The 15,161-nt window shown below is 40.9% G+C and overlaps 1 non-coding gene across 1 annotated transcript; it reads left to right on the forward strand.

Moving 5' to 3' along the window:
* Nucleotides 1-12,677: 12,677 nt before the first annotated feature.
* On the forward strand, nt 12,678-12,750 carry TRNAA-CGC (transfer RNA alanine (anticodon CGC)). The gene has a single exon. It is a non-coding gene; the product is annotated as a tRNA-Ala (tRNA).
* The last annotated feature ends 2,411 nt before the right edge of the window (nt 12,751-15,161 follow it).

Raw genomic sequence — 15,161 nt, forward strand, 5'->3', positions numbered from 1 at the left:
GCTGTTACTATCCCAGGTGAGGGGGCAGGAAAGACAGCTCCTGGGAGGGCTCCAGCCCAGGCTGCCCAGCCAACTCTCATCAGCTGAGGTGAGGAAGTGGGGGCACAGCGGCTCAGCCTAGCGTAGGGGCCAGACCCCACTCCAGTTAAAAACTGTCCTCTGGGTTTCTATCTCAGATGATCAGCCTCATTCGTAATATAAGAAATGTAAATGAAAACTGCGAGATACTATCTTTCACCTATCAGATGGGTAAAAACAAAACTAAAAAAACAACAAAAGGGGATTCATGTTGGTCAAGGTGTCTGAAAACAGGCCCCCCACATACATTGTTGGTGGCAAAGCTAATTGGCACAACCTCCTTAAAGGGCCAACCGGTAATATTGATCAAAAAATGAAATATATAAATTCTTCAAGATCCCAGCAATTCCACTTTCAGAAATTTACCCTACAGGTCTACAGGTGCCTGGCGACATATATAATATGCACCAGGATATTCACTGAACCATAGTTAAAGTTTGGGACATAAACAGGAGTGTAGTTAATAAATTATGCTCCAGCCATACAATTAAATATTATGCCCTATTAAAACAAAACGAGGCAGCTAGGTATTAAAATTAAGTGATCTTAATTAAGATTCATTATGTGCAAAAACAAAGTGCTGAACAGTTAGTACAGCATATAAAGTCTGTGATTTTTCAAAAATGTGAATGTTTGAGGGGGAGGGTGTAGCTCAGGGTAGAGTGTGTGCCTAACATGTACAGGGTCCTGGGTTCAATCCCCAGTACCTCCATTAAAAAGAAAAAAAAAAAAGTAAATGTTTGGTAAGTATTGAATACCTCTGGCAGGAAACAGTTGACAACAGTGTCCTAGGGCAAATTGCTAAGGACCAAAAATGGCAATGGGAGGGAGACTTACTTTTTTGTGTCTTTTGAATTTTGTGAAACATCAAATTGACCAAAATATTATAAAATAAACATATGTTATATACATATAATATATATGTGTGTATTAACTAATTTTAAAAGTAGGTGACTTTTCTACCACAGTGGAAAGTCCAGGATCCTTCCAGACCTCAGTTTTCCATCTAGACAGTGGGAATTTGGGACCAGAGACTGTTCCTGTAAGATTATTTCTAAGACTTAGAGCTAACCAACCAAACAAGTACTGGTGTGGTAGCCACAAGATGACATTTGATGGCCTGGGGAAGGGGACAGTATGAAGTGGCATTAATGAAATCAGGATCAGGATGCAATGCCCATCACCTAATGGACAGGGTCACTCCTCTGAATCCAGAGAGGGTGGCCATGGGAAAAGCTGCATGCGCCTGCAAGGGGGGGACACTGCAGACTTCAGTTCCCCAGGGCTTGGCAGCTTCTTCTCTCCCATCACCTGTCTGCTTCTCCTCCTGTCACTTCTCTGCTCACCTGCCTCCACCCCTGAGGCCCTTGGTTGGCCCAGGGGAGGAGCTGAAGACAGCAGTGGAACAGGTTCTGTAGGGCAGAGGGAAGGTGCCTGCCTCTTCTCTGACTGAGGTCCTGGCCTCACTCTGGCCCCTTCCTAGGGGACCAGGCTCTGCCTAGCTTACCCTCTGGCCTGCACTCAGCACTCTCCTCCCCACCTCCCTGTGCGCATTTCAAAAGAGGCAGCTCTCCTACTTCCGGAGTCCTACCCACCCAGCTCCTTCCCACAGCCAGGCCTCCTCCTTTAACTGAGGATGTCTGTGCCTGAGGCTGGGAGACCTGAGATGCCCGCTACACTGAGCCTCCCTGGGAGGGGAGAGGCTGCAATCTGAGCCCTCAGAGCACACTCAGAGGCCCCAGTAACAGAAAGCCACCTCCCTCCCAAGACTCCTACTGGGGTCCAGGTCCACTCTGGCCTTTTCTCTTAATGACTGGGAACCAAAGGGATAATACAGGGGAGTCTGAGGAGCAGAGGGTGGATGGGTTTCTTGCCCCTCATTCTCTCTCCCTTCCTCCCTGGGTTTTCTGTCCTAGATCAATCCTGGCTCCCTCTCCTTCCTGGGGCCTCAGAGTCCACCTGCAAGAAGAGGGGTTTGGGCCCAGAAAGCTGCATGTGACCCGGTGCCCCTGGTGGTTCTGATGCAGGTGCTGGTGGACAGGCGTAAAGCAGCAGACTGCCTGTACACTGCAGAAAGGTTTTGTCTTTCTCCTGGTGTGCCCTCAGAAGCCAAGGGTCCAAAGTGAGCAAGCAAAGTGGGGCTCCTGGCAACGAGACAGATGATCCTCTGGGTGGGTCTTGACTCTGAAAACTGCTGCCATCATTGGGTCTTTACCTGAAGCTTGAGAAGGAAGCCAATGAAAAAAAAGAGAGCAGAGCCAAGCAGAGAGAGATGGAGACCTGCCAAGGCCTGGGGATGGCTCTTAAGCCCTGATTTAGTAGGCAAGCCACCCTAACTCTGGGAGTCAGGGGACCCAATACATCCTTAGGCAGTAGGAAGATAATGGAGATTAACATAGCAGAGAGAATGACATGCAAATTTCTATCAAAACAACTTAAAGGAGAGGCCCTCAACTGGGTACTTATCCTCTCTGAGCCTCTGTTTCTTCATCTGTAAAATGGGCATGATAATATCTACTTCAAAGAATTGTCAGAACTAAATCAGACGACCCAAATAATAAATAATGTGTTTGGGAGGGGTGAAGGTCGTCGAAAGATACAAACTTCCAGTTTTAAAATAAATCAATTCTGGGGATTAATGGACAGCATAGTGACTATACCTAACAATACTGTATATTTAAAAGTGCCTAAGAGAGAAGAAAGTCTTAAAATTTCTCATCACAAGAAAAAAATTTGCTACAACCAAGAATACTCTATCCAGCAAGGCTCTCATTCAGATTTGATAGAGAAATCAAAAGCTTCACAGATAAACAAAAGCTAAAAGAATTCAGCACCACCAAACCAGCCTTGCAACAAATGTTAAAGGAACTTCTCTAGTCATCAAACCATAAGAAAAGAGAACAAAAAGAAGAAAGAGGGGGGAAAAAAAAAGACCTACAAAAGATGCTTTGGCAATTTGGGGTCCTTTACGGTCCCACATAAATTTTGGAATTGTTTGTTCTAGTTCTGTGAAGAATGTCGTGAGTATTTTGACAGGGGTTGCAGTGACTCTGTAGATTGCTTTGGGTAGTACAGCCATTTTGATCATGTTGATTCTTTCAATCCAAGAGCACAATATACCGTTCCATTTCTTTGTATCATCTTCAATTTCCTTCATCAATGTTTTACAGTTTTCAGAGTATGGGTAGCCTCCTTGTTTAAGTTTATGTCTAGGTCTTTTGTTGTTTTTGATGCAATGGAAATGTTTATGCCAGTTATAAAATTCTAGTTTTTGAAGTGAAAAAAAAAAAGTGAATGAAGGGCTACAGATGGCAAAAATCCTTCTTTCTTATCGGTGAGTTGTATTCCATTAGATAAATATGCTGTATCTTTTATAATCTGTTCATCTATTGATGTGCACTTAGGATGCTTCCATATCTTAGCAATTATAAATAATGTTGCTGTCAATAGCAGGATATATGTATCTTTTTGAATTAATTCTTATTTTGTGGTTGACTTTATTCTTTGATAACTATGTAAGTTTAAAAAGCTAAAGCTCTAAACATTCTTAGAAACAATGAACAGTACATATATGTAAATTTTAAAAATATGTGCAGTATATTTTGTATATGTATTTACACGCAATATATTGTATATGTGCAGTCAAACTGTAACAATTTTACCTAATAAAACTGAAAAATGAAAAAAAATTTTAATAGATAAAATAAAGAAGAAAGACACATGTTCCTAATGGCAAACATTTGTTGACTCTTTTCTACTTTACAGAATGTATTGAAGTTTTCTTTTCTGCCTTTGATCCATTTTTGTGAGGGTTCCATGATATTTGAAAGGTGTGTGTTCATTGTGTATAAAGTTCTGTACAACAAGTTGCAAACTGTCCACTATACATACAGTATGGTCAACAAATAATAAACAAAAACAAACCAAAAAAAAGAAAAAAAGAAAAAAAATTTGTAACTATGTGACATTATAGACGTTAACAAAACTTATTATGTTAATCATTTTGCAGTATATAAAATCATTATGTTGTACACTTTAAACAGTATGTCAATTATATCTTAATAAAACTAGGGGAAGTTTTAAAATAATGCATAATATTCGCTGTGATAAATGAACCTTTCCTCACACCATATACCAAAATTAACTAAAAAATGGACAATAGGCCTAAAAAATATAAGACTATATAAATATACTCCTATATAAATATAAATATAAAACTTCTAATGTAAATCTTCTGTGAAAATACTAATGGTCTTGGGTTTAGCAAAGATATCTTAAATGTGACACAAAAAATACAAACTATAAAAAAATAGATAAATTGGACTTCATTAAAATAAATACTTTTGCTCTTCAAAAGACACTCTTAAAAAAATGAAACGGTGAACCAGATTGGGAGAAGGTATTGCAAAATATGTCTAAGAAAGGGCTTATAACTAGAATATATGAAGAATTTTTTACAACTCAGTAAGAAGACAACATAATTTTTTTTTAATGGGCAAAAAATTTGAAGAGATCCTTCATCAAAGAAGATACATGGATAGCAAATGAACATTTGAAAAAGATACTCAACATCATGAGTCGTTAGGAAAATGCAAAGTAAAATCACAACTATGTACCACTAGAATGGCTAAAAACTTTTTAAAAACTGACCTTACCGAGTGTTGGCAAGGATGTGAAAACTGGAACTTTCGTACACAGCTGGTTGGAATATAAAATGGCAAACACTTTGGAAAGCAGTCTGGCATTTTCTTTAGGGAGTGAAATAACTATCATACAAGGCAGCCATTCTCTCCTTAGATACTCACCCAAGAAAAATGAAAATATGTCCACAAAAGCTTTACACAAATGTTCACAGGAGTTTTCCTAGTAACAACCCCAAACTGGGAACAACCCAAATACCCACCAACAGAATGGATAAACAAATTATGATATATCCATACAGTGGAATGTTATCTGGCAATTAAAAGGAGCAAGCTATTGATTCACACAACATGGATGAACCTCAAAATAACTATGCTGAGCAAAAGGAGACCAAAAAGAGTGTATTTGATTTCACTTATGTCAAATTATAGAAAATGACAGAAAGGGTATCAGTGGTGCCTGGGGCTGGGGTGGAGGAAGAGAGAGATTACAAAAGGGCACGAAGAACTTTTAGGTATGATTCACTGCCTTAATTAAGGTGATGGATTCATGGGTGTTTACATGTGTTGAAACTCAAATTATACACTTTGAATATGTATGGTCAATTGTCTGCCCATTATATTGTAATTTTTAAAAGGTGATTATGAATGAACATGTGTTGAGCATATCTAGGTACACCTAGGCACTGAAGGTGCACACAGAAGTCAATCCAGATACTTTTAAACACAAAGAACAGAAAACCCAACTTAAAGCGGCATAAACAATAATAAAATGCATTATGTCATCTACCTGGAAGGCCAGAGGCTTCAGGTAGAGTTTGATCCTTTCCTTACGACTAGACACCCTATCTAGCTACATCATGGACTCCCCATAATTGTCAGGGAAATCAGTTGCAAATAACAGAATATACTCTAACTAGTTTAAGCAGCCACATAAGTTGCAAAAGGTAAGTCACAATTCTGTTTGTTCCATCACAGTGTAAACATCTTAGTTTTTTTCCTAAATCAACACAGAAACTAGAACATAAATAAAAACCAGATGAATGTACCTCTTCTTAGAAGTCCCCAATACCATATATAAGGAGTCTTGGAACAAAATCAAACCCAAATCTGATCTGATCTCTAGATCTGATTACCACTTCACAGAAAATAGAGAAAGCAGGAGAACATGTTAAATGATACCATGATGATGTGGTCAGTAAAATACTGTAATATCAGGAAATTATACAAGAACAAATGACTAGATTTCTTCAGCAAATAAATTGCAAGAAAAGACAAACAGAGATGGGGGGAATCTAGAGATTAAAAAAGACTTGAGGGGGGAGGGTATAGCTCAATGGTAGAGCGCATGCTTAGCATGCATGAGGTCCTGGGTTCAATCCCCAGTACCTCCATTAAAATAAATAAATAGACCTAATTACCACCGCACAAAAATTTAAAAAAAAAAAAAGATGTGAGACATATAACCAATCAAAATATACAAACCTTTTTTAGATCATAATTCAAATAAACTATAAACTAGTAAGTAGTTTACAGTTTTAAATAGTAATAATGATAAACTATAAATAGTAATAGTAACAATAATGATATAGCTGGGGATATTTGAATACTCAATATTTTATAATATTAAGGAATTGTTAATTTTTAGATGTGATAATGATATCCTTATGCTTATAAAAAAAGAGTCCTTATATTTTAGAGATATTGACTATTACAGGTGACATAATATGTCTGGATTTTACTTTAAAATAATTGGGAGTGGAGTAGGGAGATATTGGCTGTGACTTGATAGTTGCCCAATCTGATAATGGGTACACAGGGATAATTCATTATTCTGCTCTCTGGGCCTTTGTATATGTTTGAGATTTTCCATAGTAAAGAGCTCTAAACCAACAGTGAACTTCAGGTGGGAGAGTATAGCTCAAGTGGTAGAGTACATGCTTGGCATGGACGAGGTCCTGGGTTCAATCCCCCGTACCTCCTCTAAAAGTAAATAATAAACCTAATTACCTCCTCCTCCAAAAAATTAAAAAAAAAAACCCAATGAACTTCAGGGTGTGAGAAATGACACCACTATCCCACTGGGATGTACCCAATACTTACTCCAACCTTAGATGGCACACTCTGTCTCTGCCCCAAAGAGTTCAAATTAAAAGTAATTGGGAGAAGTAATACAGCGTGCAGTCTCCTTTCCTCCCACAAGGCACACGATGAGTGAGTAAAATGATCTTATGGGATAAGAGAGAGACTCTGTAATAATGAGTATCAGCTGGGTTTCCAAGGGCTTTTGTTGCTACTTGGCAACGTGCCCCTCCCTTGGTTTGGATTCCCCCAGAAGCAGGTCCCAAGACAAAGATTTGAATGCAAGAGGTTTATTTGGAAGATGATCTCAGGAAAACCTGTAGAGGAGTGGGGACGCCAGTAAAAAGCATTATCAGGTAGGTGACCTCTGTGGGCAGCAGCGCTCCAGTTTGCAGGGGGACCTCCGAGGACCAGCGCAGAACATGCCTCTCAGAACCTCCCCACCTGCGGGGTCATGAGCTGGAGCAAACACCGACTCAGATCAGTTGCCGACTGAGGACTGCTATGGGTAGGAAGGACGGGTTTGTTCTCCCTCACTTTGGGCCATGATGCTGGTAGAGCCGAGCGCAGCCAGAGAGAGAAAAATCCTCCCACAGACAGACGCAGAGTGTGTTGTCCAAGGTGCCCGACCTTGAGAAACCCAGCGGGGCCTGGTAGCAGCAGCTATAGTTCCTCTAAAAGAATGACTGTTAGCATTTTGATCACCTAATCATATCAATATACCCATTGCTTAAGTCAAGCTAAACAAGGTGCCCAGGTGCAGTAGTGCTTTTTTAGGGGGAGGGGTGGTGATGCTTGTGGGACTTTGTCAAAGATAAATGGCTGTGAGCTTGCTTTTATGCAAATCAGCACGCTCTGTCCAGAGCCAACCACTGTGGTGGGGGACATAGCCATTCAAGTGCCTCCCTGCTGAAGAACCAGACACAGTTCTATCTCAGAATGGGAGCAGAATCTTTAAGGCCATCGGGTTAAGAGCCCTTTATTTTCTGTGGAAAGATAAGCTTTTTTTTTTTTTTAATGGAGGTATGTGGGATTGAATCCAGGACCTCATGCATGCTAAGCATGCGCTCTACCACTGAGCTATACTCTCCTTCCAAGGAATGATTACCTCTTAAGGATGAGATTTATGTCTGCATGGAGGGTAGGAATTAGGTCCTGAATGATGCAAGATCCCCTTTCACCTCCAGACTTTTCTCCTAGGCACACACCTGCCAAATGGATGTGTGAAAAACAAGTGAACAAATGACTGTCTGAAGGAGTGAATAAAGTGCATTTTTAACGGTCAGGACTATAACCAGGTCATCGTCTCATCTATCAGCCTCCTTTGGGCCCCCTGAAGTAAACAACTTTTTAAAAAATAGACCTTGTTGTTTAGAAATGTTAACCTCAATAGCCACAGCCCTCAGAATTTGAACCACTAGGAAATCAACTCACAGGCTCTTCCTAGTCATTAAACTGTGTGTTTCCTTTATTTGCGCGCGTGTGTGTGTATGTACGAGCCCCTTTTAAGAATGGACAAACAGCCTTGGGATTCCAGAGAAGGGTGGATTTTTGTGTCTGGGTGGGGGTGATGTTTTAGAGAAAGTTAATGTAGCAGGTAACCTGAGTGTTAGGCTTTAAAGGACAAAGAAGGGAATTTCTGAGCATCTACAGCGTGCCAAGCACTGTGCTGAGCCTTGACCTCGGTTTTTCATTTAATCTTCGCAGTAATCTGATGAGGTTTTATTCCCCTTTTATTAGATGAGAAAAGGGAGTTGGCAAGTTGGGGATTAAGGGTGTCAACATTTCAGAGCCAGCTTATTGGTCTCCGTGCGGCTGTTTGCGGGAAGAGAGACAAGTAAATGGGTGGTTTCAGTACAAACACTGCTTCTCACCAACCAGTGCTCAGCAAATCACTAAAAAGCCAGAAACCTGGGAGCCCCAAGAAGGGACCTCCTCTGCCAGGAGGGTGAGGAAGCCTTGCCTGTCATCCCAGCAGCCGGGAAGCACCACTGCTTCTCGGGCTTCTGCAGAAGACCCTTGGAGAAGAGTGTCAGGTCATTTTCTGAGTTGAAACAGCTATAGAATTTTCTGTGCACAGCACATTTATGGACCTGGAGAAGTGGCATCAACACCAGTGCCCTGAGCCTTGGACCCTGGAAAGTGTTAAATACACATTGAATTTCAAAGACTTAGTATAAAAAAGAATATCAGTTTCCTCATGCATACTTTTTTATATTGAATACATGTTAAAATGATAAGATTTTTGGATATATTGGGTTAAAGTATATTATTGAAATGATCTCACCTTTAAAATTTGGGTGGGGTTTGGGGGAGGTAATTAGGTTTATTTACTTTGTTTTATTTATTTATTTTTAATGGAGGTACCAGGGATTGAACCCAGTACTTTATGCATGCTAAGCACGTGCTCTACCACTGAGCTATACTCTCCCCTCTAAAATTCTTTTTAAATGTGGCTGTTAGACAATTTAAAGTTACTTATGTGGCTTACTCTAAATTTCTATTGGACAGTACTTCTCTAGAGCTAGGAATAATATGCCAATCTCACAGCTAGGCTGCTCTAGGCAGGAGGCAGGGCTACCACCACTGGGCACTGGCACATTAACTCGGTTTCTGAGCATCATCTCTGATGCTTGGACCCCTACCACCTTGGAGAGCCTTGCCAGTCTTGCCAGCCTTGCCAACAAAAGGGATTCTGCAAGGCCAATGTCGCCTTTCTCATGACACTGTGTTCTGAGTTCAAGTTTATATGGGTGCATCTGATTGGTAATCAGGTCACACTTTTGAGTCCTGGCTACAAAGGAGGTGGGACAGGCAAGTCCTGGCATCTACCTTTGGGAGATGGGAAATGACCAACGTATAAGAAATGGGTTCAAAAGATGCTAGGTAGCTACACATATAACAAATTCTATTACAGGCACCAATCACTGTTCTGCAACATTTTTTGCAGCATGTGGATGACCAGGTCATGAAGTTCCTCTTCACTGGATAGGCACACACATTGAAAGAATCTTGTCTGAGATTTCCTATCAACCTGGAAGAACGGTGCCAACAAACAGATTCTTCTGAGTATAGTTGTATCTTCAATAGCAGGGGTCTCTGGTGAAGCAATATCCTCAATACTCTTGCCCAGTTGTCTTTCTGCCTTACCAGCCCTAAATCATCCAGACGCCCCATCTTCTCTGTGCATCTGGTCAAATGAGCACTGCTGAAAAAGATCCCCTATCTGGGCAGGTTGGTGCTGCCATAAATAATATTCCAACATCAAATGGAAGGGGGTGACTATAGCTCAGTGGTAGAGCACATACTGTTTATTGTTTCTATTCTCAATCTTATGCTTTTGTTTTCATTATTTTCTTATTTCTTTGGATATATTTATTCTTTTTACAATAAATGTATTAAGGTATAATTTATATAATGTAGTTCACCCATATAAAGTGTACACATTTCCATGGTTGTTAGTGTGTTCACAGAGTTGTACAACCTCTGCAATTAATTTTAGAATGTTTTCATCACTCTACAAAGAATTCTCTATCCATTAACAGTTCCTCACCATTCCCCTCCCTCCAACCCTTTCCCTAGACAATTAATTTACTTTCTGTCTCTACAGATTTGCCTATTCTGGTTATTGCATATAAATAAAAGGATATATGATCTTTAGTGTCTGGCTTCCTTCAGTTAGAATAAGGTTTTCATCCATGTCATAGCATGCAACAGTATATCATTTCTTTTTATAGCTGAGTAATATTCCACTGTATGGATAGATCAGATTTGACTATCTCTTCATTGGTTGATGGACATTTGAGTTGTTTCCACTTTTTGCTTTAATGAATAATGATGCTACAAACATTTGTGTACAAGTTTTTGTGTGAACATGTTTTCAATTCTATTGAGTATATACCTGGGAGTAGAATTGGTGAATCCTATAGTATTCTATATTTAACTTTTTGAAAAACTTCCAGATTGTTTTCCACAGTGACTATACCATTTTATACTTCTACCAAACATGTACGAAGGTCCCAATTTCCTTATATCCTTCCCAACACTTTTATTATCGGTCTCTTTTTATTTTATCGGTCTTAGTGGGTGTGAAATAATACCTCATTGTGGTTTTGATTGCATTTCCCTGATGCCTAATGATATTGATATCTTTTCATGTGCTTACTGGCCATTAATATATCTTTAGAGAAATGTCCATTTAGATCCTTTGCCCACTTTAAAATTGGGTTTGTCTTATTAATGAGTTGAAGGAATTCTTCATGTATTCTAAATATATCTCCTTTAACAGATACATGATTTATAAACTTTTCTCCCATTTTGGGGGTTTTCTTGATGGTATCATTTAAAGCACAGAAGTTTTTAATTTTGATGGTGTCCAACTTATCTATTTTTCCTTTTGTTGCATGTGCTTTTGGTGTCTTATCTAAGAAACTACTGCCTAATCCAAAGTCGCAAAGATTTATGCTTATGCTTTCTTCTAAGGGTTTTATAGTTTTAGCTTTTATATTTAGAATTTGATCCATTTTGAGTTAATTTTTGTGTATGGTGCAAGGTAGGGATCCAACATCATTCTCTGGTATGTGGATATCCATTTGCCCCACTACCATTCTGTGGGTTTATTTTGCTATTCTCATTCTAATTTTTTTACGATAAATGCTTAGGTCTTTAAATTCTCAGTATTTCTTCTTTTCTAATATAAACATTTTGAAGTTGCACATTATTTCTTACTTTTTAATCTCAAAAAGATTAGTAAAATTAACAATCCAAGAGAGGCTTATTCTGTGGCTTCAAGAACATCTCAGCACTAATTAGCTATTGCTGCTTAGCAAATTGCCCCTAAATTTCATGGCTTAAAACAATAATAATATTTTTTATTATAAGAATGATATGAGGGGAGGGTACAGCTCAGTGGTAGAGTGTGCACTTAGCATGCATGCACAGGGTCCTGGGTTCAATCCCCAGAACTTCCATAAAAATCAATAAATAAATAAAAACCTAATTACCTCCCTTCACACACACAAAAAAAATTAGGAAAAAAAAAGAAAATATGTGCAAGTCATATATCTGATAAAGAACTTGTCTCTAGAATCTATAAAAAACTCTTGCAATTTAATAATAAAAAGACAATCCAGTTTAAAAATGGGCAAAGAATCTGAATAGACAGTTTTTCAGAAAAGATATGCAAATGGCCAATAAACACATGAAGAGATGACATCATCATTTGTCAGGGAAATGCCAAGCGAAACCACAATGAGATACCACTTCATACCCCAGATGGAGTAGATAGTAATAGGCACTGGTAAGGATGAGGAGGAACTGGAACCCTTGGGCACCACTGGTGGGAATATGAAATGATGCAACTGTTTAAGAAAACAGTCTAGCAGTTCCTCGAACAATTAAACACAGTTACCAAAAGACCCAGCAATTTCACTCCTGGGTAGATATCCAAGGAAACTGAAAACATATATCCACACAAAAACTTGTACATGAATTTTCATAGCAGCGTTTTTTTGTAATAGCCAAAAGGTGGAAACAACCCAAATGTCCATCAACAGACAAATGGATAAATGAAATGTGGTATATGCGTGCCATGGAGTATTATTCAGCGATAAAAAAGGAATGAATTCTTGATACATGCTACAATGGGGGTGAATCATGAAAATATTATTAAGTGAGAGAAGACAGTGAAAGACCAAATATCATATGATTCCGTTTAGATGAAATGTCCAGAATAGAGAAATCTATAGACAGAAAGTAAGTTAGTGACCACTTAGGGCTGGTGGGGGGTTAGGGGGATGGGGAGATAGGGGGTATAGCTAAAGGGCATAGGGCTTCTTTTTGAGGTGATGAAAATGTTCTAAAATTGACTATGGTTAGGGAGGGTATAGCTCAGTGGTAGAGCACATGCTTCGCATGCATGAGGTCCTGGGTTCAATCCACAGCACCTCCATTTAAATAAATAAATACATACATAAATAAACTTAATCACCTCCCTCCCCTCAAAATTGAAATTATTATTTTAAAAATAATAATAATAAAATTGACTATGGTGATGGTTGCACATGTCTGAATAGACTGAAAAAAACAAAAACAAAAAACTGCAGTTTATGCTTCAATTGGATGAATTGTATGGTATATGAATTATATCCCAATAAGGTTGTTAAAATATTAGTAATTTATTATTTCATGGTTTCTAGGGGCCAGGAATTCAGAAGCAGCTTGGCTAAGCAGCTCTGGCTCAGAGTCTGAAGGTTTGGCTCAGGCTGGAGATGTTTCACTCACACAGTTAGCAAGATAGCGCTGGCTGTCTGATGGGAGGCCTCAGTTCCCCTCCAGGCAGCCCCTTCTACGGGGCTGATTGAGGGTCCTCATGGCATAGCAACTAGCTCCCCCTAGAATGAGCAACCCAAGAGACCAAGACGAAATCCGCAATGCCTTTTATGACCGTGCCTTGTAAATCACTCTCCATCATCTTCACCATGTTCCACTGGTCCCATAGACCAGCCCCGATTCACTGGGGGAGGGGACTCCACAAAGTCATGAATACAAGGAGGCACGGCTCCTGGGCAGCCACCCTGGAGCCTGGCTATCGTAACTAATTTCCCACTTTTCTGCAGACCACTGAGCCCCTCCCCACCTTCGTCATACCCCTCATCCCGGACCAGTTACCATCACCCCCTGAGCCCTTCAGCCGCTTCTCCTATTCTCTCTCCTCTATTTTGATCCAATTTCCTGTCCTTCATCCCTCTGAGACCCGTGGTCCACCAGCACCAAATTCCCCTCCACTCTTCACTTCTATTTACAATCCCTTGACACCGTTTAGCCCCAAATGAACATAATCATCACTTGACGACATGGCTTTCCCTGCGAACTCTCAGGAGGAAGGTGCTTGCTTTTATCCCCTCCTCCTCCTCCTTTCACAGAACCTTGGAGCCTGGTGGATGTCTCTCCTGCTCTGCACGCCACTTCCACACCATCTTCCTTCCTTGTCTTTCAAAACCCCAGCTCCTGTGATGCTCACAGCGTCAGACTCAGCCCTGCAAAATCACTGTCCGTCCTCAGGCCTCCGTTTCCTTGTCTTGTACTCTTGCTCCTCTGTCCTTGGTTTTGTCGTCACCTCTCAGCCAAGACTGCTCAGGGTCTCAGCAGATCGAGGTCACCACATGGCCTCCTGATAGTCAGGCCAAATGACCTTATTGCTCCTGGCTTCTCAGCAGCAGAGGACCCAGCGGACCTCACCCTCTTTAAATACCTTCTTCTTCCAGCCTCTGTGACCCACGTGCTCCTCTGGTTTTCCTCCTGCCTCGGGGTCTCTGCTGTTTCTGTAGTTGAATTCCACCCTCTGCTGTCTGGATGTCCTGGGTCACCTGGACACCCAACAAGCATCGCAAACTCACCACAAAACAGAATTCTTGGTTCCTCCTCCCAAATTCCTCCTCCCTCAGTCTTTTCACACTACAAAGGCACCATCATCCACCCAGACACTCAAGTGAAAAACTGGATGAGCTTTTGCACACAGCCCAGGTGAGGTGTGCGCGTGCGTGGACATCCCTCACCAGGAGCTCTGGTCTGAAGAGCCAAGTGTGTGGCCTCTGGACGTGGAGTTCTGTGAGTGAGTGGAGCTGGGCTCAGCACAGAAAAGAAAAGGAACCCATGACCGTTGAAGTGCTGAAGATTCCCGGTATGCAGAGAAAAGAAATAGGTGAAAATCAGCCAAGGGCAGGGACCTCTGGGGCAGAGCCCAGGAGCGTCCAAACAAGAGCCTAGGTCTGGTCATCCGTGTCCCAGTCACGATGTGACGTCAATGCCAACCAGGGAAGCTGACCAGGGCCTTTAGCATCACTGTTGTTACCATGCGCTGCCCTCGTGGCCAGCCTTCAGTCTCTAGCCCCTCCTGGAGGCTGGGCTGATACCTGCTGTCTCCAGCCCCATCCAGAGGCAGAATGATACCATGAAGCCCAAAGTCCCCATCATAAATCACATTGCAAGACTGTCTAGCTGTCAATGCTCCCAGGAAAACAAAGACACTCCCATCATGCAGGACATTCCAGAGCCAGGAGACCACCTCCCAGTAGCCAAGGGCAAAGGCTAGACCTCTCTTTGGATTCCACCCATATGAGATCATGCAGTATTTGTCTTTCTCTGTCTGACTTGTTTCACTTCACATGATGCCCTCAGAGTCCATCCATGTGGTCACAAGTGACATCTATCACGTTTCCTTGATCCGTTCATCCCTCAACAAACGCAGAGAGCCAATAACAATAACATCTTGAATAACAAAGCTTCATCTGGGTCTGTTGCCAGGCGACCTGATTGAAGGCAACAATTAATCACTTGTTTCTCCTTAACCTGTGACAGTAT

Source organism: Vicugna pacos, chromosome 16, assembly GCF_048564905.1.
Source record: "Vicugna pacos chromosome 16, VicPac4, whole genome shotgun sequence".
Classification (NCBI taxonomy): Eukaryota; Metazoa; Chordata; class Mammalia; order Artiodactyla; family Camelidae; genus Vicugna; species Vicugna pacos.